This window comes from Euprymna scolopes, chromosome 26, assembly GCF_053919585.1.
Source record: "Euprymna scolopes isolate OS-2025 chromosome 26, ASM5391958v1, whole genome shotgun sequence".
Taxonomy (NCBI): Eukaryota; Metazoa; Mollusca; class Cephalopoda; order Sepiida; family Sepiolidae; genus Euprymna; species Euprymna scolopes.
The window spans coordinates 36,204,282-36,229,347 of record NC_136507.1 but is presented as its reverse complement, the minus strand read 5'-3'; the positions used below and the strand labels follow the sequence as shown (position 1 = coordinate 36,229,347).

Genomic DNA, 25,066 nt, shown 5'->3' with positions numbered 1-25,066 from the left:
AATAGGCTCCTATATGGTTGACTATATAAAAAATCTGATTACATATAATGATAGAAGATGTATCGACACACAGGAATGGGTATGTTTGATCTGGCAGAACGGTCGTTCATTAAAATTGTGGTGTCTGCGTTCGCCACTGGTCCACAAAGTATGGAAATAAAACAATTAAAAATTAGAAAAAGACTTTTATAAGTGTTTTTTATATAGATGTACATAAGAATACTTTGATAAGTATGCTTTAACTTAAATAAGGATGGTATAATAAAATTGTGGGGTCTGCGTTCGCGCCTGGCTGCCATAGAATGGAAATAGACACAAACTTTAATAAATACTTTTCATATCTATCTGCGTAAGTATACTTTGATGATTATGTTATAGTTTGAAGAAATATGGTCTAATAAAATTATGGGGTGATCGTTCGCACCTGACCTCCATAGAATGGAAATATATCACAAAGTTTAATAAGTTTTTTTTTTAATATAGATCCAAAGAATATTGTGATATATGTTTCAGTGTGAACAGGTATGGTATAATAAATTATGGGGTCTATCTATTTTATTTTTACTTTCATTTCATCAGACTCTTTGCTTTTGATACCCCTAAATTCAATCCAAATTTACAACCCTTTCTTTTCATAACCTATCATACTTTCATAAATCAGAGTCCATCTTCTGTGGGCTGTTTTTAAACCCAGTCAACGACGGGTCCTTTTGCTAGTATATATATATATATATATATATATATATATATATATATATATATATATATATATATATGGGTATCAGTAAAGTGAGAAAATGAAGGGTAAAACTATATAGTAATATTAGTAATATACATGGATTCATTCATTTATTTTATAAAGGTATACACCAATTGGGGTTTGGAGTAAAAATAACTCTTTATACCATGGTATTTCGAAGCCTTATGTTCAGAGGAGTAGCGAATATGGTTGCTAACATAATGGGGATGGGACGTCTAGCGGTAGTTGCATTAGGAGCGAAATACATTATTGAGCTAGTTTGGAGGAACTATATCGATCTCTGTGATAAAGAAGGAGTTTAGTTTGCAATATATAATTTAAGTAGATATAGTATGACTATCATAATGCGTTTACGTATTCGAGCGGTATATGTGTTTAAGCTCTCCGGGAGAATATAAGTTGTGGAGGTTTCTTAGCTATATGTGTAGATGTGTTAGAGCTATGGGGAGGTTTTTACATGACATATGTGATTTATCCTAAGACTGTATTTTAGCAGGGGTATCTGAGGTATCAGAAGAGATATAAGGAATACTATTGTGATAATTAAAATAAGGGGTGAATTATAGGGGGTACAGTGGGTGAAGATTTTGATTGAGTAAGATAGAGGGTACAAATGGTATAAGGATAGGAGGTGGATAGTTGTAAAAATAATTGTCAAATGATAATATATAATAACAGTTCTATGGAGTGCGTGATTACCAAGTATATAGGAGTGAAAAAATATAGGATGATGAAAAAATAAAAACGAAAGGGAATAAGGTGGATAGAAGTTAATTAAAAAAAAGACAAAAAATATAATGAGTATGTTACGAGTCAAGTGAGGGAAAGAAAAAAATAAAAATAAATGAAGAAATACAGATGGAGAAATAAAATTAAATATAGAAAAATATAGATGATGATACAAAATTAAAATGAAAATATATGGAAGGATATCAAATAAAATGAAAGTTCGATAAATGAGAGACAGTTCTCTAAGGCCACCGGTGGGAGTGTAAATGCCAAGCCTTCAAACAGTTTCTTATTGGATGCAAAGCCAGTGACGAAATATTTTTTTTGCGAAAACACACACCCACACACACACACACACACGCGCACACACACACACATATATATATATGTGTGTGTGTGTGTCTGTGCGCGTGTCTGTGATTGTGTGTGTGTGTGTGTAAATATATATATATATTTATTGTGTGTGTGTAAATATATATATATATATATATATATATTTATATATATACATATATATATAATAAATGTTTTGTGTGAAAAAGAAATCAAGCAGAGTGCTCAATTATAAGGAAGATCCTATAATAAGAGCGTATTTATATTTTGTTTACAGAAAGTTTTTAGATGGGACAAGTCATTAGTACCGTCGGTTTCAAACCCGATAATCAGGACCGTTTTAGATACCCATATCAAGCTCTCTTCAGCCAATATTCATCCCTGAGATTAGATGAGTATTGACTGAAGAGAGCTTGATATGGGTATCGAAAACGGTCATTAGAGCTTTACATAACCATAATATATATATATATATATATATATATATATATATATATATATATATATATATATATATATATATATGTAAGGTTTCGAAGCTCGCTCAACAGAGCTAAAATCGAGCTGAATTACGTTTTAAAAGAAAAGGGGGGAACAATGAATCGGAGATGAAAAAGTAAGAGGGGGAAAAGGTAAGGGGGGATTAATTATTAAATAGAAATTAGATTAAGCCCTAAGAGATTCTCTTTTTATTTGCAAAGAGAAGGTCTCAGAGTCTTAATATATATAGTTTCTAGAATTTTAAGATGATAAAGAGAGCGCGACTTGCTAAGGATGGAAAAAAAGTCTGCACTAAATTTCGAAGCGCAAATACGATTATTTATAAGGTGCTCTCCTGTAGATGAGCCATGGGTATTGCTCAAAACGTCCGAAGGTAGGTAGTTTCCATTTCAAATTTTGGATGGAACATGTTGTTGTACCCCTTATGTCTAATCTTTGAGGCTTGTTTCAAGGAAGGTTGAGCAGTGTTTTATAATTACAGGGTGACCCAAAAAAACGGGCCCCAAATCAAATTAGGCCCCGTTTCTTTGTGTTTTGTCCGAATGAAATGAAACTTTCGTCATAACTAGTTTATTATATTCAAAACATCACATCAAAACACTAGGATCTTTGGCCTTTTTTTTTCTCCGTTCTACAACATATGTTCTAGATGGCCTCCATTTAGCTTCTTTTTTTGGGGGGAGGGGGTTCACCCTGTATATAGATACAGTATCATAACCCTAACTATAAGCATAACCATAAGCGTTAACGCTTAATTATCACATTTTTTTCTATTTTCTTTTTAATAGAGTAATTTTATACTTCACCTTTCGGCCATTAATGTAACGACTTACTTATTCTGGCGACACAAGCTTATTTGTTCGTATAATTGAGATTTTTAGATCTTCTCTTCTCATCGTTACAACGTTTCTCTTATCTTAATGTAACGTCTGACCTTCTTAACGTGTATTTGGTCTAACATTATATTTTATTACTTTCGGTTATTTGCACGGAATCTTGATCAGAATCGTTTATTTGATCCACGGGAGTAGCATGTTCTCGTTTCGTCAGTCATAACTGGATTGAAGTCATAATGAATTCGCAGTTTTGTTTTTCAGCGTCGCCCTCATTGTAAATTGAAATTTCAACTCTCAGAAAACTTCTTTATTGTTTCTACGGAGTACTTTATCCATTACGCAACGAATGCGTGTTTCACATAAAAAAAATACAACTTCGAATTAGGTAGAACATCTACTCAGTCATGGCTGACGGCACGAGAGCATGCTACATGTGTGTATTAAATAAAGGGGCATGTTCGAAATTCCTCAGTCCATCAATACAAAACTTTAAGAAGGTCGAAAGTTTCATAGATTATAAGTTTGTGAAAATAACATTCAGTATAGGAAAAGTATTCCCTAGGAATAAGATAATACTAACCATAAAAATTCATCTTTAGAATCAAGAAAACTGCGGCTATATGTGTTTTAAACAGCCAACGTACTAGAATAAACGCACAGTTATCTACAAAAATGCCTGAGCAGATCCATTAGAATCTATCAATACGGAAGCATCAAGTTAATAGCCACAAAGTGCTCCGCCGAAGAAAAGTAAAGCCCAGGAGTTTGAACTTCTGGGAGTAAATTTCACCATCCTTCAACCAAATAGAACTAGATAAAAAATTTCTAAAATTCCCTATCCTCTGTAGTATAGACTGGCATCTTCGACTGCTACGGAAAAACTTACTCATGCTTTGTCAGGTAAGTAATTACGTAATATAAATTACTGCTCAATCACAATTATCTATATAATATTCTGTTTGTTTCTTCTTTCGATGTTTCTTTTTACGTTACACTATAAAAAAGACCAAATGCAGTGTCGGCCTTTGGAGTATCGGTTTCTAATTGCGTTAGGTCGACATCGCTTACAAGTCATAAGCCAACTAAGAACATCACCATTGAAAATTAGGTTTTAAAAATAGAGGTTGTTTCCCACATGAGGCATCACGTTTGTGAGAGAACCCCTGAAATATTATTCATTAATGTGGAAATAAACATGGTTTATTATTGACGTTTCACCCTAAACAAGGCATAAGGCCACTTATTTGTGAGAGGCTACTATTTGGGACCAGATTTCCTGAGATGTTATTATTGGAGTTGTGTAAGACGATGCTTGTTGACATTAAACTTGAATTTCGGCATATCAGTACAGTCAGGGTATCAGGGGTCTTGAACGAAATTCCAAAGTGCAGCAGTCCGAGAGAAAAAGCTATTCGAGTAGAATACTTTATGATATATATATATGGATCTCTATAGTGTAGGGGTGGGATTTTGCTGCGTGTCGGGTGTGTAAGGGATATTGTTGTCGAAGAGGGTACTAGTGTTCGAAGTTCGTCAGAGCACTTGTCATTGAAATACTTGTAAAACAGGTACAAGAATGCCACGTTTTGACGATGGGGCCGAGGTTAGAATTTAGTTTATAATTCAGGATCTATTAGGTTATCGGCTCTTTTTTAACCATGTCTAGAAGCGAGAGACTAGTGCGAGACGCAACATCCCAGATGTGGCAACAACACCGTGACCTAGTACAGACAGAGGATTCTCTCCAGTAGAAGTAAACATCTAACAAGATATAAGAAACCCACCTTTCTCGCAGCAACTTTAGCAATTGGCTGAAGGTATTTGTTCCAATTCATATTGTTTGGGGTTGTTAACCCTACGAGCTTGAGGGAAGTACTTTCAGGCAGTATATCCTTAGCAGCGCTATAACAACAGAATATTATTTCCATCGTTTTGAATCTCGAGTACATATCCGACACAATTAGACACAGTTAATCAACCGAGAACCACATGACTCTATATAAAAGCATGTAAGGTATCAACGGATACACACTCGAAAGTAAAAACAATTAAACTCTTGTCATAGCCCTAATTATTAGCAATGACAATCAGTCGATGAGAAGGTTTCTTGTAATTGTTAAAGGAAATAAGCTTAGTCTTGGCAGCATTGAACGTTACCTAGCAGTAAGGCCCCCCTCTACTACAAACTGGAGGTTATCATCTAGAGTTTTAGCAATAATTCGTCAGTTTAGTATCGTCAAGAATTTCGCAAAGTTACAGCAAACCGGCAGCATAACAATCTAGCGACCACTTCTGCTAATTATGAGTTTTCTATATTTAAAGTAACAGCACTACTATTTCAAAAACATGCTCTCTAACTTATCACTTGGTCGTCGTTGGCGTATCGCAGATTTATTTATCTATTGTTTCACTAAAGATCTGAATAAGAGATCCGAACAGTAAACACATATGCTGCTTTAACAGCTGCACGATGCTAGGTGCATTGCAATCTCTTTGATGTTTGAATATCGACTGAAATATATATGGATTCGAAGATAATATAATTTTGCGGTTGTTTTTCCTCCTGTTTTCTATCTTGAATCTTCGCATGCAATGCAACCCGCTCGCTTGAGGTAATACAACAGTTTTAAGTTAAAGCCTTCAAATAAAACAGCTGATGTTTGTTTAACGACAGAACCCATTGAACATTAATTATAAAAACACAAACAAAAACACGGAAAGAGAGTGTATCTTTTTTCCAGCTGCTCTCCAAAGAAAGTGTATTCTTTGCAATCAGCATCGTGCGTATTTGTTATTTCTAAAGATAAACGTAATAACGCAGTAATAAATTTAATTAAAATAATAATCAGTTTTACTCATTACTCTATACGGGATTTTGTTAGTTGCGGTTTAAAAGTAATATAATTAACTAGCGTGACCAGAGGAAATTCCACAGCTATATTCTGCATATTTTTAAAAAGACGTTTCTGACTTATTTTCCATCTATGAACTTTTATTTCTAATCACGCATAATGTAGTTATATTTTTGACCTTAACAGAAACTACACTTTAATCAAAATCTGAAAGTCATACTGGATTTAGTTAGCTATCGTTTTAAAAATAATATAATTAACTACTGGGACCCGTGAATATTCCACAGCGTTATCCCTCATATGTTTAAAAAGTTCCTGACTAATTTCCCTTCTATGGAATTCTATTTTAAATACGTGTATTGTATAACATATTTGGCCTAAACAGAAACTACACTTTAATAACAATCCGACAGTCATACTCGATTAAGTTAACTATGGTTTTAAAAATAATATAATTAACTAGCGAGACCTGTGGAAATTCCACAGCTGTATAATACACATGTTGCATGTTTATACCGTGCTTAAAAGGAAGTGTGTAATTTTTTAAAAGTATAGGGACTGCTTTTATTACGTAGACCCTACAATAATATTGCAACATCTTTGGATAGCAAATAAACTACAATTTGATCCTAATCAGAAAGTTATACTGGATTTAGTTAGCTAATATTTTACGAGTAATAGAACTAACTATTCTGGCCCCTCTAAATTTCATAGCGTTATCCTATATTTTGCAGCATCTTTTTATGTAACACAGCGAAACTAGTGTTTCTAGTCGAGTAGTCATATATCTCTGATGTACTTTAAAATGTTGGTGACTTGTTCTTATTGCATATAATGCCAGAGCAAACATGAAGCCCACAATACTATTTTGACATCGTTCAACATGACAGCAATTACACTTTGATCCTAGCAAGAAATACAGAAAAGTGCATTTTAGTGCACTATGAATGCCCCACAACATAAATATCAGATTACATTTTTAAAGCTACTTTTTTTTAAATAGCATCTTTCAGCGATGGAGGTCACGCGTCGTTTTTACGTCAATCTCAAAGGCCAATAATATATGAACTCTTCTTAAAATACACTTTCCACAGTTAACTGCTATATGTTACTGCTCCTCTACATTTTTAAGGGTTCACCTTCCAAGTTTTATTTTCTATCTTTAAGAAAGGGATTAGTTTACTGATAATTGCTCCACGTAACGTGGTCCATTTTTACACACTTGTAAACATGTAGACACCGTCGCAATGGAACAAAGATAAGAAATTAATTCTAATCCCTCTTATTTTTTTCACAGAAACAACACACATTTATTTGCATGTACTTTCCAGATGAGCGCCTTGTCTCTTGTTCAAACCTGCTGCTCTCGTAAATGTTCCTAACACGTCTATTCTTGTACTCTCTTTTACTTGATCATCGGTCTGTTCACACGTTCCTCTTTTTATAATTTTTTTTTCCTCTTCTTTGCCGTGACGTCTCCTCGCACACGGTTCAGTCATTTACATGCAGCTGCCATACGCACGGCCAGGCTCTGGTACACTAATATATAATGTGTTTATGAATTGGTAGCCAAATTGAATATTGAAATGATCGTATTTTTAGTTCCATGGGGCGAAGCTATACGAAAATTTGAAAGGTTGTTAAACACTATAATACTAATCTATGGTTAAATTTTATGAAAATTGCAACAAGAACTATATTCTCAAAACAATAAACTATGTCCACGTATGTATATATAGTGTCCTTCAAGCAAGCCTCGGTTTTGATGCTTCGCTTTTCATCTCTGTGTTTTTGCTCTCTCTCTCTCTCTCTCTCTATATATATATACATATATATATATATATATATATATATATATATATATATATATATATATATAAAACTACTTAATTTACTCACATAAAATTAATATACGAAAGTACAACTTTATGCGTAAACTTTAGTATTTACTTCAAAATAACGTAGGTAGAGCTAGTTAGTAAGTTATAAAATGTATATGGCGATTAAGCTACACTGAATATTCCGGGTTTCATCCACTCTAGGACACTTCAGGCTTATGCGCATAAGGCTGAAGTGTCCTAGAGTGGATATATATATATATATATATATATATATATATATATATATAATTATATTTAATTATATATACATACATATGTACATACATACATATATATGTATGCGTGTGTGTGTATCAAAAACGTGCTTATACAATTATATTTCTCCCTATATTTATAAAAATTGTTTTATATGTTAGCTGATATAGGTTAAATATAATTATAGAGCATGTACAAAGAAAGGGCAACAATTTATATTTCAAATCTGATATGGTGTTTATTTGACTGTTTCTTTCTTTTAGCATGTTAAAATGTGCAATTTCTGACTGCCCCCCTTCGTAGCGCACTATCAATCCTATAATTATTATAATAACGTTTAAACATGTCCACCATGACTCGTTGGAAGCATATCAACTTATTCACTTACAAAATCTTAAAAGAATATGGGGTTGAATATACAAATCCGAAAAAAATCGGAAAAGTATTTGCAATTCTGTTTTATGATATTTACGTCGTCTTTGATTGTATGCATAATCATTTACGCTTTACACACGTATTTCTATAAGATATAAACATTACAGTTTCTTTTATAAAACATTTTTTTTAAAATTTATTATTCTAAATAGTTAATATTAATTGTGTTAGATAAGGTTAACAATTATTAAATCTAGAATCTGTTTAATATTTTCTTTTATACAAAACAAACACTAAAATTGGTAACTATTACTATTACACTATTATTATACTATTATTCTAATATTATCATTATTATACTATTATTATTATTATACTATTATTATTATACTATTATTATACCATTTTTATTATACTATTATTATAATATTATTATACTATTATTATACTATTATTATAATATTATTACAATATTATTATTATACTATTATTATTGTACTAGTATTATTGCACTATTATTATACTATTATTATACTATTTTTATTATACTGTTATTATACTATTTTTATTATATTATTATTGTTATACTAGTATTATACCATTTTAATTATACTATTATCATACTATTATTATTATACTATTAGTATTATACTAGCATTATACCATTTTACTTATACTATTATTATACTACTATTATGCTATTATTATACTATTCTTATACTAGTATTATACTATTATTATTATACTAGTATTATACTATTATTATTATACTAGTATTATAGTATTATTATATTATTATTCTGCTATTATACTATTATTATGCTATTATTATACTATTATTAAACTATTATTATACTATTGTTATATTATTATTATACTAATGTTATTATACTAGTATTATACTATTATTATACTAGTATTATACTAGTATTATACTATTATTATTATACCAGCCTGATAGGTATTGAAATGTTGCATCCCTCTGCTTATTCTATAAGTATTTTAATGGGGAATGCTCTGACGAACCGCAAACACTTGTGCCCCCACGACGTAAATACCCTCGACAAACCCAACACGCAGCTAAACCCCAACCCCACACAGTGGAGATCCTAAGATGTAGAAGAATTTTCTACTCCAGTAGTTTCTTCCCCAGAACCGCTTGATTTTGGAATTCCATTCCGGCTCCGTGCTTCCCCAACTGTACTGGCATGCAGAAGTTCAAGTGTAACATGAACTGACATCTTACTGCCCAACTCCCTACTTAGTACCCCAGTAGTTTATGTCTGTACTAGTAGCCCCCTACACCAAAGTGGTAATATGCCTTGTCTGGGGTGAAAATGAAATTTAAAAAAAAAAACTATTTCAATAATGTTCGAAAACTCATTCTAAGATTCAGTATATCACGAGTTAATAATATTTGACACCACTCCTTGACTACAGACTTTTCAGAAACACTAATTAACAGTTTTGGGACGTTGTGAAGTGATATATACTGGGTGAAGTGCCTGTACGTTTCTCACCAGGAATATTATCTTTCCGACAATTTAATTTACTTATAGTTTTAACTTTTTTTCACAAAACTAAATTTCACCCCTAAAGAACCCCCCCTCATGTACAGTCACACATCGTCGCTAATATGTCAATATTTACTGATCCTCTATAAACAAGTTGTATCCACCTTTTTTTGATCTGGTCAGAAACTTTTATGTTTTTTCGTTCTTATCTCTGCATCATTTTTCCTTCTCTCTCTCTCTCTCTCTCTCTCTCTCTATCTATCTCTCGCTCTCTCCATACACATAGGTATGCATATATAAATATGTATGTGAATAAATGTATACATACAGTTATTTATATGCACACCAACCCTTTTTTTGGAAAGGCTTCTGCATTCCTAGAAATACGGAAAAAAAAACCAGAGAAAATGTATAAACGCATAGATTTTTGTCTTAATATTTTACACACACACACACACAGACACACGCACACACACACACACGCAGACACACACACACATATATATATATGTATATATATATATATATATATATATATATATATATATATATATATATATACAAACACGAAGTGACAATAATTTTTAAAAATACCAAATAACATTTCTGCTAGCTTAATCTGTTTAGAAAAGAAAGAAATTCAGACCTACGCGGCTTTAATAAATTTAATAAAAGTACGAATAAATAAAAAAAACACCTTAGCAAATTATGTGATATTTCAACTCAAAAGCATTTATAATATTACCCAAGTTTTACATATTATACACCCAGGATAATTTCAATCTAGAACAACCCAAATCTTCCAGTTTTTTTTTTCTTGTATATATTTATTTCAGTAATGCATGCCAAACACATACAAACAGTTGAGCAGAGGGTTATAAATTGCTTAAATGTGTGTAGTATATATCCCTTAAAACACCAATTGTTGATAGAAAATAGCAAATGCCTAGAAGTCTACCAAATGGAAAACAATGGTTCAACACAGCTGCAAAGTTTAATCTGTAAATTAGTAAACAAGCACATCTCTCAAATGCATGCTGAGCAAGCTGAACATAATTGCCTTTGCTGACAGGCCTAATAGTTCCTGCTTAGATACAAAGTCAACGGTTAAACAACGGACGACCCAAGTGTGATATGTACCGTATACTCTAGAAAACGATCATGATTGATTAGGCAATAAAATGTTGAGCCTCATTGAGTTTGGCTTAACCTTTATCAGCACGGTGTCAATGGATGAAAGAGCACACAGTACAATGCTTTAAGCTTACAAGTATAATGGGCAATAATACAATTCGTTGCTATTTGATGTGACGCCGAAAAGATGTTCCGATATAGCGATATTTCGCTGGACAATATGTAAATGGCAAAAACGCTTAACAAGATCAAAGTCATGTGTGTATATATATATATATATATATATATATATATATATATATATATATATATATATATATATAAGTATTCCTGTATATATATATATATATATATATATAGAGAGAGAGAGAGAGAGAGAGAGAGAGAGAGACGGAGAGACAGAGAGAAAGAGAGAAAGATGTTATTTGTTTTGTTTTTTTTGGCGATTCGTTTTTGAATGAATTCAATTATTTACAAAAACACATTTTTACCTAAATGCGAGTTGGCAATAATTTCCCTTTTAACCAATCTGGTACCCTCATATTGGCAACGACATATATATTGTTTTTTTTTTATATATACATCCACTGACATGTGTTTTGTCGTCTATGACTCATCACCACTGGCTAGATCCAGCAACTCCGATGACAGCTCTCTCTCTTTCTCTCTCTTTCTCTATTTATCTATCTATCTATCTCACTTTCTCCTCTCCCTCTCTCTTTCTCTATCTATCTATCTCACTTTTTCCTCTCCCTCTCTCTTTCTCTATCTATCTATCTCACTTTCTCTTCTCTCTCTCTCTCTCTCTCTCTCTCTCTCTCTATATATATATATATATATATATATATATATATAGTAAATGAAATTTCAAGAATGATAGTTATATATAACTTTAGTATATCATCAGAACAGCAAGAAAGTATATAGAGGAAAAACGAAGAAAAAAATCCTCTTTAGGTCCTGACATTTCAAAGCCAAATGCTTTCCAACAGAAGAGGAAAAGGACAGAAAATACAATATTCAAATATAGATGAAAATTGGCTTGCTAAAATTTAGATATGAAAAAAGAATGAAAGAATAAGTTACTATTGTAAAAAATATAAGAAAAATAAAAAAGTGCAATACAATATACGAAATAATAAAACAAATAATAACAAAATAATTGAAAAGATATGAAAGGGAGATTAAAAACTGAAGATGGAAATTATTTTCGAAAATCAAAAAAAATCGATTTTAAAATAGTTTTTCTCTCTTATATTTTTTTTACACGGTGGTCACCATTTATCAAGGCCCGGAAGCCACTCAGGGTTAAGGGTTATTGCAAGTACAGTACGTTAGTGTGGAGATTTGAAAGTGTTTACTTAAGGGGCGGTTCATTAGGAATTTGTTAATGTTGGACTTGAAGACGTCCAAGTTGTAGTCAAGTGGGAAGCAGGCAGACGGAACAGAGTTCCACAGGTGTGCAGTTCTAAGAAAGAAGCTTTGTTCATGGAATCCACGTTTTGATTTAGGCAGAGATAAAGAGTGGGGGAAATTTTTCACAGTGGATTCAGCTAGACGGGTGTTTTTCGTGAAAGATTGGTGAGGGGGGGCAGAGATTGGAGTTCAAACGATCACTTGCCATGGAAATAACGATAAAAAAAAAGATAGGCTCGCAATGTCTCTTCTGTGGGAGAAAGGTTGCAGGGTAGAGAAAAGGGCATACCCCACTAAGCCACGAAGTCTATTTTGTACTCTGTCAAGGCAGGATAGGCTGTTTTTAGCAGCTCCTGCCCAGATATGGCAACAGTATTCCATCCTTGGACGTACTTGGCTTTGATATAGATAGGGAATTGCATCAGTAGTGAGATATCTATAGTTTGGCCTTGTCTGATGCTGACGAGATGATCTCTGGTCCATTGATAATGGTTGGGATAGAACGCAGACTTCTGTTCACGATTCTATTTGTTATTTACCAAAACTGGTGGGAACCAAGCCGCTGATCAGCGACCTTGGATGTAACAGACTGGGCATATAGCTCTCTTGCATTTTTTACTACTCTTTTACAGTGGTTGCTGGCAGTCCTGAAAGTAGCTTTAGTCTCAGTGCATCTATTACGTTGGTATATATATATATATATATATATATATATATATATATATATATATATATATATATATATATATTAATATGAATACATTGCCAGGGGACTATTTTATGTTAAACCGGCAAAAGAACATAATAAAATCTCAGCAAATTATTTATTCTAATTTTTTTCTTTTTGTCATCTAGAGATATAGCTGCGTTGTAAAGCATTCAACTACAGATCGTTTAATCCCCTATCCAAGTCCTGATGTGCCTTGCTCAAACGCAGCATGCATACCGCAGATTTAACCGACATAAGTCCAGTTAAAATAGACAGAAGTATATAGAAACTAGAAGTAACGTTAAGAAAGAAATAGCGACAGCTAAGAGAGAATTTACTGAAACCACTAAAAAACGCATCGAAGCACAAAAATTAGGAACTCGTGGCTTCTGGAAAATCTACAACAGTGTAATAAATAATCGGCAATCAACAATTCCCCCACTAACCAACAATCACGAGGTTGTTTACTCAGCAACCGAAAAGGCTAATATACTTGCCAGCCGGTATGCCTCAAACTCCACACTGGACCCTTCCAACCATACCCTACCTGACTTTCCTTTGCGGACTGACGCCACGCTAGACGATCTAAAAATCACCCCTCCTACGGTGCATGCTATCATAAACAACGTTGACACTTCAAAAGCGTGTGGACCTGATCCCATCCCAGATGTGCTATTAAAATAGTGATCAGCCCAAGTAGCTTCAGTTCTCTCCAAACTCTACAACAAATGCCTTAATGAATCATGCTTTCCGGGCTGTTGGAAAACTGCTTCTGTGGTACAAGTGTTCAAGAATTCTGGCGAAAGAACTGACCCATCAAATTATCGCCCCATTAGCTTACTCCCACTTTTCGCCAAAAATATTTGAGACCATAATTAACCATGCTCAAATCCATCACCTTATACATGCTAAACTTCTGACTGATAAACAATATGGATTTAGACAAGCCCGTTCCACAGCAGACCTCCTCACTGTAATCTCTGAAGGTATATACGATTGATTGGACAAAGCGGGGGAGGGCAGAGCGATAGCTCTACATATATCTAAGGCTTTTGACAGGGTATGGCATGAGGGTTTCCTCAGGAAGATTAGATCATACGGTATCACTGGTAGGATACTTAACATAATTAAATCCTTTTTAGATAAGAGAAAAATCCAGGTTGTCCTCGACGGTCGTACATCTAAACAATATGATATAAATGCGGGAGTGCCTCAGCAATGGCTGGTGACTCTTTATATGAGAGTACATCTTTCAAACTCCTTTGCCTAACGTTCACATGAAACATGAGTTGGAACAATTACATTGAAAGCATTGCCAGGGCCGCTGCGAAGAAGGTGTGCTCTCTCTCTCTCTCTCTCTCTCTCTCTCTCTCTCTCTCTCTCTCTCTACCGTGCTAGAAAACTACTAACACCCGAAAGTATCCGGTACCTCTATAACGTCACATTCGGTCATTGCTGTCACATTTGGGCTGGTGCATCTGCTACTAGTCTCCGTTCCTAGACAAGGTTCAAAAGAGAGTCGCAAACCTGATAGGCCCTGAACTGGCATCTAAGCTTCAGCCTCTGCCCCATCGGCGAAATGTTGCATCACTCTGCCTGTTCTACAAGGATTTTATAGGTGAATGCTCTGGCGAACAGCAGACACTTGTGCCCCTACGACGTAGACACCCTCGACAAACCCGACAGGTAGCTAAATCCCACCCGCACACAGTAGAGATCCCTAGATGTAAAAGATCTTTCTACTCCAGTAGTTTCTTCCCCAGAACTGCTAGACTTTGGAATTCCATTCCAGGTCACTGCTTCCCCAACTGTACTGACATGCATAAGTTCAAGTGCAACGTGAACCAACATCTCGCTGCCCAAATCCCTACATAGTACCCCAGTAGATGTTTCCCCTGATAGTAGCCCCCTACACCAAAGTGGCAATGTGCCGTGTTTGGGGTGAAAATGTAATAAAAAAAGAAGTTATTTTTACAGAGCATTCATCGTCAAGGTTAATATCAGCTGACGTGATATTGTAAACTCAGACGGAATTTGATGAACGACATTATCATTATTTATGTATTTATTAATTTATTTTTGCGAATTAGTCAACCGGGCAAATTATTTCATGTAATATAGAATAATCAATAAAGGATTTTCCTATGGTAATACATACGTAATATGCATGAATTAAAATAGCATACTTAAACGTAATATACGACCGGGCAGCCAACTAGATAAAATATAATGGGAACTCTTAAATGGAATAGTAGATAAGTGAGAAAACTGCTAAAGGAAATGAAAAGAGGAACATAATTTAAGCATAGCAGAAATAATTTGTTTAGTTATTTAAACATAATTGATGTGGTTTGTTTATGCAACAAATATCAAATGCACACACTTATTCTTACTAGCATGTATATATGGTTGTCCATTATGATCCAATAATATACGTGCTGTTTTCTCTGGCCTAGGTTAAGAGCCGAGACCTGAAACACACACCTGTAAAAAAACATGCGCAATCGATGATATAGATTTACAAAGATGTAATCTTTTCGTCCGGCGGACATGTGTACAATTATATACAACGACTGAAAGACAAAAGGAATCAATTAAAACAATCTGATCATATATCTTAAACGTTTACATTTATATATTCAAAGAATGTGATTATGTTTTCCTAATTGAATCCAATTCATAAAAGACGAGAAAATAATATCAGATGATTTTTCATTTTATGGCTAGACCTATATAAAGGGCACGTGTCTGACTGCAATGTTAGTGGTAAACAAGTTATATATATATATATATATATATATATATATATATATATAAGTGAAACTGTCTGTCTGTGCGTGCGTGTGGGTTTGTCTGTGTATATTTCCCTACAAAATAATTCTTCAGACTCGAAATTTTATGTACAGGATATTGAGATTTGGGAAAATCTTTGTAATCAGTTTTCAGCCAGAAATTTGTCTGTTAGGGGGTCAAAGTTCAACGATTTGACCTTTGAGATCTCTACCAAACTCCTCCGACAATTTTGGTTCTAAACATTTGAACTTTTAGATATAGGTTCCTTTGACATGGCCCTTACGTAATAACTTGATTTCAACTCAAAACAATAAAGGATAAAGGGCCATAATAGGGGTCAAACTTTTTTTTAAAAACTTGGCCGCTTCGGTCTCTTCCGAATGATTCCAAATTTCTGGTCTAAACTTTTGAAATTTGACATAAAGGGTATTCAGTGACAGGGCAAGCTTGTTAATCGTTTGGGTCGAAAATTTGAGTTACCAATATATAAATGTATGTATGTATGTTTGTATGTATGTTTGCATGTCTGCCTAAAACTTTCGACAGAGGCGACGGATTTTTACAAGAGCCTTAGAGTTTTAGAGCTCGATCATCCATATGACATATATCGAAAACTTGCCTAAGACATTAATATCTCCACCTTAAACTGGGCACTTTTCTACAGGGGGGGTCACTTTTTTCGCCGATATCTTCGAAAGTTATCCCCTCTTTTCGATTGTCTAGCATTAATTAAAACCTACGTCACTTCCGGTTTGGCGATAGTCGTAACAGTAAAGATGTCAGGTGTTTTCCTCTTCTTTTTCTCCTACTGTGCATAGCAGTAACCGAATAGCGCAACGGTTAGAAACTCCGACTGTCCTTTGCGCGATCGAGTTTCGATCCTTGTTTGAGGTAGTTTCTTATCTAGCTGCACTGATGAGTGGTGAAACAGCGAAACACTACTGTACATGTATATATATATATATATATATATATATATATATATATATATACTTCGAAAATCATATTGCGAATGATTGTTTGAATGGAATATTGTGAGTTTACAACGCCAATGCAATTTCGCACATAAAAATGGCAAAGCAAGACACGTTCTCCTATTTTTGTCTTTATCCCTAGACTATTCATCTTATTTTTTTTTTTCTTATTTAATCTGTAATTACGCTTTGAAAAAGGACAAATACACATTTGGGAAGCCAAATTCCTAAAAATATAATAAAATCCCCCACACAGACAAGCACACAAAACACACACACAACATATATATATATATATTTATATATAATAAGTTATAAAAATATATATGGCAATAAGTGTACGTTACCAGACCCCAAACCCTCCAAGAATTGAAGGAAAACATCAGGAAGAAAATAAGGGTGCGTAATCGCAAAAAAAGAAAAGGGTTCATGTTAACAAACCCCCAACTCCTGCAAGAGTTGAAGGACAAAATCAGAAACGTAATAAGACAGTGAAATCGCAATCCAGAGATTCTGCAATCTGTCATGAATAATGTTTTGGTAAAAGCACAAATATGAAAAGTTGAAAATGGGCAACATCTAAAAGACATTATTTTTCATAAGTAAAAACGTTTTTGAATTTAGCTTTTGTTTAGAACAAATTTGTTAGTCAGATTCTGTTAAATTTACGGAAATATATAATAAAAAAAAAATAATTAATTTAAGTTCTAAGCAACTCGGTGACTTTTGGTATACCCTGTATGCATATATATATATATATATATATATATATATATATATATATAGAGAGAGAGAGAGAGAGAGAGAGAGCAAGAGGAAGAGAGAGAGAGGTAGAGAGATATAAGAACAAAGAAGTAATAAAATATGTTAAAAAGACTTTAAGAAGAGTTAAAAACATTTGTAATTTTCAAAAAGAAGACATATTAAGAAAAGGAACTAGGGAAAGAAAGAGAGAGAGACAGACAGACAGAGAGTGGGAGTGAGAGAGAAAGAAAGGAAGAAAGAAAGAAAGAGAGAGAAACAAACTAGTGGTAGAATCATAAGTAGTTTGCCAGCATTTTTTTTTATTGCTGAAGTTCTAAGAATTTATAACAACTATGATATGGCACACTGTAATGGGAGAGAGACTGATTGGAACTTTTATATATATATATATATATGGTTTTTAAATTTGACCCCTATTATGACCCCTTAAAATGTATTCTCTTGAGCTTAAATACAGTTATTAATTTAGATCCATGGCAAAGGAACATATATCTAAAATTTCAAGTGTTTATCCCCAAATTTTACGGAGAAGTTGGGTAGAGTTCTCCCAGGTCAAAACGTTGAACTTTGCGCTCCTAACAGCCAAATTTCTGGCCGAACCCCACTCACGTAGATTTTATCAAATCTTAGTATCCTGTATATCAAATTTCGAGTCTGTAGACTAAACATTGACAGAGTTATTGCATAGAGAAATATACACAGACAGACACACAAACACGTTCATTTTATATATATATATATATATATATATATATATATATATATATATATATATATATATATATATAGCTGGATAGGGAGATTTGTTTACAAAAATATATACGTACACATAAATATATATGGAAACAATTTTGTGTTTACTATAAACTTTTTTCGCCAATATTATGCAAGTATAAATCATGTAGAATATCTGCATGAATATAATTACAGGTAGACTGATTGGAACTGTTATATATATATATATATATATATATATATATATATATATATATATATATATATATATATATATATATATATATATATATCCCTGCTCTAATGGGTTTACTAAGGCTAAGTTAAAAGAAAATCATAATTTACCCTTCTTTTACAAGGGGTTCCCATTTTTTAAAAGTAAATAAAAGAGCCTTAGTAATTCGAGTATTTGAATCCTATATTAAGTCAAGCATATCGATTTCATTTCACGCATTAATTACGACCGAATTTAATCGCAATAAACCCTATAATATCACACAAATATGCAAACATTAATGTTCTTAAACGAATGAGCTTACCTTTAATTGAAATGTAGAATTATATTTGAAAAAAGAATCTCCTTTACTGAAACTTTTCCAATCGAGAACCGACTTGAAAATTTTTTTTTTCTGATATGTAATTCTACTGTTGATTGTATATTTGATTTCGTCCACCTATGAAATAATTAGTCACTTCGAGTACGTTTTTCGATCTTTCAGCCAGTAACGAAATACTCGAATCTCATTGGGTAAACGGATATTTCAATTTAAAGGCTTACTAAAAAAAATGTAATCTTTCTATTCAGGTGTGGTTTTTAATATATCAAGTTTTCGCAAGCGACTGAGCAAAATCTCCGACATCCGATCCTCCCACAGAATATTTTGAAATAAATATCTACGGAAATTAATCTGTGAATATATAAATATATATGTGTGTGCCTGTATGTGTGTGTATTACGAAGTTCCAAATAAAAACAGTACCGTCGGTTTCAATTACAGCAAGGAATGAGCATAACGTGATCGCTTTGTATGGACTTTCTATGGCCGACGTTATAGTTTGTTGCATCTGGAACTTGGCGAGTCGCGCACTGTGTGAATTTGTAACGATATTTAATACTCTGTTCTAATGTTTCTTGTTTATATCCTTAGTATATTTTGCTCCCTATAATTCCCTTAGAATCCTTAGTATATTATATCCTATATTATATACTATTTTATATTATATTATATTCTATAATATCCTATAATATCCTTAGTATATTTTACTTCTATTTGTTTAAGTCTAAAAATATTTTCATTTCTGGATTTTGTGAATTAGGTTGAGGTTACGAAGAATTACAAGCTACTAAACTCTGGTCTTATATAATTGCAGGAAAAGGAAAACAATAAGTTAAGTGAGGAAAAAATATTGCCACCGTATCGGGACTTGATAATGAGTGACGGTTGTTGCAGCCTAAGTTTAACGATCAAAGAACTTGCAATTTACCTCTCCGCATGTAAATAAAAAAGAGCTCTTCTTGTAGTGAATATTATTTTTAACGTTTTTATAAGTTTGAGATGAGAATTATTAGGAGTATTCAAACTACTGTTCCTATCTTGAATGTTATGTTAACAACGTTTCCCTCGATGAAACCTCCAACCCTTAACAGGAGTATATTTTAGGACTCGGTGACATTTATGTCCAACTCGGGAGAAAGCGTCTATATCAAATGTATGCATCTCTCATATTATTGTCGAGATTTGCCAAATTAGTCATTTTACAACCAAATTTATCGAATGTGCCACTTTTGAAGCAGTTCGTTTTTCAAAAAATTGTATTTGACCATTTCAAATCGTAACGCACGGACAAATAAACGGAAGGATCGAGTCGAATATTATACAGATGAAAGTCCGTCTCTGCGCAACGCGTTAGTGCTACTCGGAGACCCCTATTCTGCGTGGCCATACAAAACTGACTTTGAAATCTATATAAACATTATATGTCTTCCCTATGACCTAGGTCTCACAGAACAGACGTTGAAAGTCTTTCTTTTCTCTATCGTTATTGTCATGATATATGTGCCCTAATACAACATCCACGGCATACACTCATATACAGTGTCAACAATTTTCTTTTTTCCGTCTTAGATTGGGGTTTCTTCTTAGTTGTTTACGATATTATCGTTTTCTAATGTTAACAAATTCTTCTTAAATAATCAAATTCTGCGCAATAACACCAAAATCAAAATAAATAATAACGGTGTTGTTTTGCAGTTCACCTTCCTCTATTTTCATTATCTTACAATAAAGTGTAGTATCTGTTCTTCGGATGCTGCACTTCCATTTCTTGTTCTCTTTCGGTGGAGGATCAGTCCTTCACAACTGAGACAATTTTTTTATTTGTGTACCTTTTCTCCACGTTAAAAAACGACCCTGGTGTCTAACTCTGTCCCATGGGGAGGCATAGTAAATAGGTACAATATTGTTGAAAATAGAATTCTATTTCGATATATCAAGCATTCGTGTCCAAAAAAACGATGCCGTTGGTTTGTCAGTATTGTACTTGAGTTAATGCTAGTAGCGTGCAGACATCTCTATAAAAAAACTGTTCGTCTGTCTGTCACGGTTTGTTTATGTAGAGCAGGTTGAATGGGCGTATCTTTCTTGTTTACGTAGATGTTTTATTTTTTAAAGACGGTTGGTTGGCGGTTGATTTGGAGTATGGGTTATTTTTATTCTGTTTACGTAAAAAGATGTTCGGTTACTGACACGGAGGATCACTTGGAAGTTTGAAAAAGAGACGAAGCAAAACCAGTGTAAACCACAACATTATGTAATCCTGGCTTTTTAGAATTTGAGATGATTGGCACACGTGTTTCATTTTTAAAATGTATGATAGGAAATTCATCTAGATCCTCGCTCCAGATAGTATTTGTGCTATATGTGTACTGCGCCTTTTTAATGTGCGTGGATGTAATCTATATATCTATAAAAGTGAACGTCTATGTGTGTGTGCCTGTGTGTGTCTGTGTATGTGTGTGTACATTCCCTACAAAAGAACACTCTAAATTTTCAGTCTACATACATGAAATTGGATATAAAGGGTACTGTGTATTTGGAAAAATCTTTGTAATCGGTTTTCGGCCAGAAATTTGGCTGTTAAGGGATCACAGTTCAACGATTTGACCTTTGAGATCTCTAGCAAACTCCTCCGACAATTTTGGTTCTAAACATTTGAACTTTCAGATATAGGTTCCTTTGACATGGCCCTTACGTAATAACTTGATTTCAACTCAAAACAATAAAGGATAAAGGGCCATAATAGGGGTCAAACTTTTTTTAAAAACTTGGCCGCTTCGGTCTCTTCCGAATGATTCCAAATTTCTGGTCTAAACTTTTGAAATTTGACATAAAGGGTATTCAGTGACAGGGCAAGCTTGTTAATCGTTTGGGTCGAAAATTTGAGTTACCAATATATAAATGTATGTATGTATGTTTGTATATATATTTGCATGTCTGCCTAAAACTTTCGACAGAGGCGACGGATTTTTACAAGAGCCTTAGAGTTTTAGAGCTCGATCATCCATATGACATATATCGAAAACTTGCCTAAGACATTAATATCTCCACCTTAAGATTTTAGATATAGGTTCCTTGGACTTGGATCTAACTTAATAACATGATTTGAGCCAGAAATAATTAATGTTAAGGAGTCATAATAGGGGTCAAACTGTTAAAAAAATTGACAGCTTTATTTTCTTTTCTTTAGGGTGGGGGGCTCAACATACACCTCCAACCACCCAGGCAACGCTGGGCTGAAATACTAGTTATAAATAAAATCATTAAGCAAGATCGAACGCATATACGATAGAGTAAAAAGCGGAGTGTATTAAATGTAAACCCGAGACCTACACATCCTGGTCAGGCAGATTGTTTGGATCCGATGAAAGTGAGTTCACAAAACCAGTTTATCACAAAAATATGTTTTTAATCTACAATTACTTAATTTCCGCTCGTTCAAATTCTATAATCATGGCTTGACTAATTTTACTACTTTTACTACGACTGATGGGAGATAACGGTGATCAAGTAGTTACTGACACAGACTGAGGAGCTGGGTGCCCAATGTTCGAATCCGGTTCCTTCCTAAAAAAATCACTTTTATTAGGATGTTAGCAACCTTCACATGGTTGCATTCCATAATCCCCGATGTCTTTCAAGAAAGAATTCTTACTAGAAAAATCTCGGAGAAACCAATGCCAATCATGGGATCTTCGGATTCATACGATACGATGATTGCTACTGGTGTTATATCGTCTTTAGAATATTGTTTTCCTTTATTACGGCTTATACTTTAGAATAACCCGAGTGTAAGTGATAGACAAATAAAGGTGAGGTGAGAATGATAGGAAGCGTCTTCAATATGAAATAAGAAGATGGTAGAATAAATAACTAATGATCTTCCTCATCCTTTGACAGAGCGCCGACTTGTGACAGATTGTGTCACCGTCATTTTTGATGTAGTTCTGCTTTTCGTACTTTGTTTCAACAACGTGTATACGCACAGACATTCACATAAACACACACCCATACACACACATACATATATATATATATATATATATATATATATATATATAACCATTCTGAAAAAATATATGTATGTATATGTAAGCATATATAGAGAAATACGAAGTGCTTTCAATAAGTTTCCATTTTTCAATACAGGCATTTAAAAAAGGCATAGACAATAAGTTAACAGTTTAATGTCAGTGTGGGAATTATACGCACAGTTATTCGCTAAAAACTAGATATGCGGGGGATTTGGGCGAAATTTGTCTTTATCTTTGTCATAACCTATTTGAACAAGATGTAGATCAAGACAGTTCATCGCCCTTTCTTATCTTGCTTCGTGTTACTTTGAAAATCACATAATTTCAGCTCAAATAAGCTCTCCCCGGTATGGTTAATTTACACTAGCTCCTATCGGAAATGGTGCACTTGCTCTCATCTGTTCTGCATCAAATAACAGCTCTCCACCAGACAAGAGGAGTGCGTGTCCTGAAATCCAGTAAGATCAACGGACAAGAAACTTATATTATAACATATTTAATTAGTAAATTGAGGATAGAAAAATTATGTTCCCAACTTTGAGAGGTTAAAGACACCTTAAACAATTATATAAATATCTATGTATCCTATATACATATCAAATGTTGGGCCCTGGAAAGGAACACCTTGCGTTTTAAGAACTTTCTCTGAAGAAAAAATGAGAAAAACGCATCTCTGTTTATTTTATATAGTTTACATCCTTACTTCGATAAAAAAAAAATATGTGTTGATATCCTACAAAACTGGCAAGCATATGCATTACAAAAATCTGACATTACAGCAAATATAATTAGAACTACATTGAACATCCGTTCAGGTTACATGTATATAATACTCAGACATATTTTCATCTTAATAGTCGGTTGGTTGGTTGTTTTTGTTTTACGGCATATCAACCCTTTTCAAGTTATTTAATGCCGAATACAGAGATTTTTGAAGAAAATTTGTTTAATAGGTTATATTTGTTGTTTTCAAGTCGGTTTCTATTTAACCCATAGTTGGGACCCTAACAGGTACTGCCACTCCGGGTCAGAGTGGACCTGGGAGCAATGGTATTGAAGGGTGGCTCAACATTCCCCAAAGCCCACAAGCTGGGATCTCACCACTGGATATAGTTTAAGGTCATATCCAGGACCCGTCTTGATAGTAAAATTTAATTTAATGACGAATTCATAACTAAAATTTAATCGAAATATCTACCAGCGGAGAGCGAATAGCTTTGCCCGGTCGTAAAATACGCTTAAGTATGATATTTTAATTTGTTCAGATGTCGTATATCTTAATATAGAGTCGTGGTCTCAAAAGTAAATAAAAAAGTATTTGGGTGTTATGGGTTGGAATCGAAACCTAAAGCAAAATTGCAGAATATAAAGCCGGTGACATTACCAATGTATCAACCTGACATGAACATGGACCGATTAAAAATTAAAATAAAGCAAAATGAATGTCCAAATTGTAAAACATAATTTTTCATTTTTGACTTCTTAAGAACTATTTTAACAAGCTTAAACCCAAAAACGAACGCCAAGAAAAAAAAAATCCAATCATTTGGGGCCTCTAGCGACGCTTTGCGACTTTTAACTTCGGAGGGATAAAGATTGAAAATATGGAGACGGACAGACAGACAGGCATATAACATGTTATATATGAGAATAGCGGGAAGGCGACCACTTATCACGGTTGTAAAATACACTCAAATATGATATTGTAGTTTGCCCAGATTTGGTATCTCTTATTATAGCGTCGTTATTTTAAAAGTAAAAAAAAAGGATGTGGGTGCCATCAGCTAGAATCGAAACCGAAAGTAAAATTGTAGCATTTAAAGCCAGTGACGTTATCATTGTAAAACCGTAACACATATATGAACTGATTAAATATTGAGTTTTTTTTTAATAAATTAGGATGTATATACAATAAGTATACCGATTTTATTTTTCAAGTTTAACCCGTTAACA

The 25,066-nt window shown here is 33.5% G+C and overlaps 1 protein-coding gene across 7 annotated transcripts in view; it reads right to left on the bottom strand.

The window, feature by feature from the left end:
- LOC145247986 (innexin unc-9-like) overlaps positions 1 to 25,066 on the bottom strand; it is an 849,617-nt gene that overhangs the window by 317,602 nt on the left and 506,949 nt on the right. Inside the window, exon 3 of one of the 7 annotated variants that reach the window (XM_080109645.1) lies at positions 10,325 to 10,373. The exons of the other annotated variants lie outside the window; for them this stretch is intronic. The gene's annotated coding sequence lies outside the window, so the exon portion shown is untranslated. The remainder of the gene's footprint in view (positions 1 to 10,324; positions 10,374 to 25,066) is intronic. 7 annotated transcript variants of the gene reach the window in all.